Source organism: Salvelinus sp. IW2-2015, unplaced genomic scaffold, assembly GCF_002910315.2.
Source record: "Salvelinus sp. IW2-2015 unplaced genomic scaffold, ASM291031v2 Un_scaffold2787, whole genome shotgun sequence".
NCBI classification, from domain to species: Eukaryota; Metazoa; Chordata; class Actinopteri; order Salmoniformes; family Salmonidae; genus Salvelinus; species Salvelinus sp. IW2-2015.
The window spans coordinates 72,631-76,778 of NW_019944088.1; positions in this window are offsets into that span (position 1 = coordinate 72,631).

Genomic DNA, 4,148 nt, shown 5'->3' on the forward strand with positions numbered 1-4,148 from the left:
CTGAGCTAGGTGTGTGGTCCAGCGTTCGTAATGTTTCAAACCGTTGTGTTTGTATGTTCGGTCGTGATCGGTTTTGGTTTGGGTCTTGATAAGTTTGTGATGGGCTGTACCTACTATCATGGTGCACTAGTAGGAACGGATAAGGACTACGAGAGAGAAGCAAGAGAGCAGAGAGTGTGTGTGAGATTAGTGTCAGTGGAAGGGTGCTCGTCTTACTATTAGTTACTCTCAGTATGTCCCGTGCTGTAAGCATCCTGTGTGTGTGTGTGTGTAATCGTGGGTGTGTGTGGTAGCACTGTGTCCGTGGGTTGTGCTTGGAGGTAACGACTGGAAATATGAATCACTACGACTTTGTAAGCATTAGAGGATAGGGTACTATTCGGGTTAGACTAGGCATGTTACAAGGTCTACTGATCGGTATCCTACGGCACTTATATAGGATCTCTTTCTGAACATAGGCTAAGAAACATCTAGCTGGGTGGTGGTAGCTTTATACTATTTTTGCTACTTACTACGGTAATGCTCGCTCCGCTAGACAATACTCACTTGATCTAGTAGTTTGCTTATTTGTTAGGGCTGGTTGGAGTATGCCTGGTCTACACTATCTACTATGATTGATGATGTGGTATTACTGTGCTAGTTATGATAGGCGCACTAGTTGATATCGCCGACTACTACGATATTCAGGTATACCGGTAGTACTATGAGTTTGTCTACTAGAGTTCAGTATTTCCAGCCGGACATGTAACGTGATCCTTATCTGCCTCTGCGCGTCTCCCTCCCCCTCGTCTAGGCTCAAGGCAAGATCGACTGAGAAGAACTAAACAACGCAGACATTGTTAAAAAAATTTAATGTTCTACGTAAAACTTGTATATGTTATTGAGGGAGGACTTACATGAATTAGCTAAGTCTTCCCAAGGGCCGCGCTCGATTTAGAAATTAAGTAATAGTTTAAGTGAGATGTTGGAGAAAATGAAGAACGGAGATCAGTTGAATAGTGTAAACGAGCGCCTCGATACCTCCCGATCCCTGCCTGAATTTCAAGCTATGCACGATCTAAAGCGTGGGACTTAATCTAACAGTGCCCTGAAAAGTATATGATTACGCTAAGCCTTTGCTTATACAAACATTTTGTTGTTACAGGCCTGTATATTCTAAAATGATTTACAATCCTATGTTTTTCTCACCACATCTACACACATACCTACACATAATCGACTATCATCACAATTACAGTGCCTGATGAAAGCCTCCACCGTGATATGATTCTGTGACGTAGAAGTTTATCCCGTCAAATTGCCGAAGGGATTACCAAATACAAGCACCTCATCAAATAAACAAGAATGAAAAAGGCCACAGGAGTAGACCAAGGACACCATTAGGCTATGAAGAAACGTGAAACCCAATTGTTGGTGGGAGTGGCGGGCTAAAAGAAATGCGCTTTTTCACCTACGACCAATTCTCTATTCAATATTAAAACAGCCAATACAAAATCAAGAATTGACATAGTATTCCCAAAACCCCGGGTTTACTCCGCGCGCACAAATATCCATGTTATGTGTGACATCTACCACCTTTCGCGGATAGCAGACAATAGAACTTACATGACTTGTGAGTATTTGTGGGGTAAGACTTCTCTAAGACCTTTGCACACCTGGCATATCACCTTGGGTAGTGTAGTGGAACTGCAAGTGATATTGGTAGCTCGCTCATGTGTGGTCTTTCTATAGTTAAAACTCTCCTGCCGCACATTTGAAATAGAATGATTTGCTGGTGGATTAAGCGAGTATTGCTTGACAGACGCAGCCATTGGTTCGACACGGGTCGTTTTGACGCTCATATAAACCCACCAATCACTGCGATTCAATAGGATTTTTCTCGACGGGGCGTGAGCTTTTTAAAGGGTCTCACATCCCTGTAACTAGGGAGACCAATAGTTCACGGTGGGAAGAAATAGGGCTTCAAGTGTTTCTTTCGTCCCAAGTCACTCCAGTGTGTGGTTATAGGTATATTGTCCCTCAAACTGAAGATGTGTCGAATGTGTCTTCAGTGTCTGTTGAACAAGCAGAGCTGAACCCAGGATTTTTGCCTGTGTTGGATACGCTCGGATTGGGGTGTGTATTGGCTGGACTGTGGTTCTGTTCGTCAAAGCGCAGCACTTTTGTGTGAGAATTATATAGAAGAGGGTATCCAGACTGAATGCTAAAGAAGGGCTAAATAAATACATTTTGAGTTTGATTTGATTATTGCTGTTTTGTTTAATCCTAATATACTCCGCTAGTCCCACTTTGCACCAAAAGAAAAATCTGAAAGCTATAGTGTACCATAATTCATACATTGATCTGTCACTGTGCAGCACAACCATGCTTGCATAAAACCTGCAGGTGCGTACATCACGGTTATATCTTGTGCTTTTAGGTGTTGAGATTTTTTTTAGCACTACAAACCAATATCAACTATTTGTATAATAAAGTTTAATATTATCTTTCGTTGGCCAACCGTGTGTATCCCTCAGTTTACTTTTAGTGGGCCCTTTATGCAAACGCTCGATAGTATTGCCCGGTGCAATGTTTTATAGAATTTATGGTTGTTTACGTTGCATGTACGGGTTGTTCGCTTCTCTCTCTGTCACTTAGGTTAGTATCTGTACATGAGAGTGACCGGATACAACGCTAAATGTTGTTAGATCAAGGCCACATTTCCTCCTTCAAGCGTGTTGTCTCGTCACTGTCAACACCGACGATTAGCTTTCTAGTTTATTTGTTTAAGTAGGCCATTGAGGCCTCTTACTGGGTGGAAATTCTGAGGCGGTTTCCTTCTCTCCGGCAAGTGAGTTAAAGGTTGGAAAGATGCCTGTATCGGCCGGCTGGTATGTCCTTGTCTCACTGCTCTGCTCTTTGAGAGTTAGTGACAATGCTACAACTCGCCACACTCACACAACTCACCATGCTCACACGACTTTAATGTCTTCTTTTTGCCCATGCTCATTCAATCCTTGTAAGGTGCCTTGCCTTTGGCGCCGAGGCATTGACGAAAACTCGCCTGCGACTCGTCTGTAGCTGGTTGTGTTGACTCTGATCGCTGATCGTCTATGGTGGCGAAGTAGATAGTCCGACCCTAACGCGGCAGCGTCGATAACAAGCATAAATCGTGCTTTCTTTTAATTGATTACGACGAAGTGAGAGAGAACTTGCAAGAGAGTATAACGACAAAACAAAGATTATCACTGGTCAGGCGTACAAAACAATTGTATAACCGGAGACACCAGGGCGGAATGGCGAGTCATTCTTTTAGGGCGGAGACGCCATATAGGAACAAATATGGTCGTGCTTCCAGAGCACACTGTTAGAGAGTGAACGACTTGAGCGGGCCAAATGAGTCACCAGATCGTGATTACTAGTAAACAACTAGAATCTCAGGAGTGAGCAAGTAATAGAAGGCGTGCCGTAATAAACTATGTTCACACAAATAACAGAGACAAATGATTATAAGATAAACGCACTGTCTCTTGAAAGATTGCAACCAATCCTAGGCAACCATTGATGACATTATAATGGATATTACACCTACGACTTATGGACACTCAATAACCAACTAAAATCCATCAGCCACTCGTTTATCACATTCATTAGCGCAATATAATCCCTAAGACATGCAAAAATCAGGACATACACACTGTCTCCCATGTCACAAGCCATATCCCAACATGTTGCTAAACGAGGCCGCCATACATGGCCCTATTTTCACCCTCCTGACCTCATGCTAAATAATAATATAATAGAGACCAAAAGATAGACTAAATGCGCCAGGGATGACAACCACTGGCGTAAATGAAATATTCACTGCCTCAATCTGTGTGGGGACAGAAAACTGAGGCAAGTCAGTCACCAAAACTATTATTGCACACAGAGTGAGTCATGCACCTTAATATGTGACTTTTTACTCTATATTTAGACTTGCCCCCTAAAAAGGGGGTTATATACTTATTGATCCTGGAGAGATTATGGTGTCTTACATTTTTTTCCTAGAATTGGGAGAACTTAAATGAAGATAAAAATCCTAAACAACATAGGTCTATTGACCACTTGGTGTGGGAAGTAAAGTAGTGGTGTAGTCTAGGGCCACGTGTACGACATAGACGATAAGT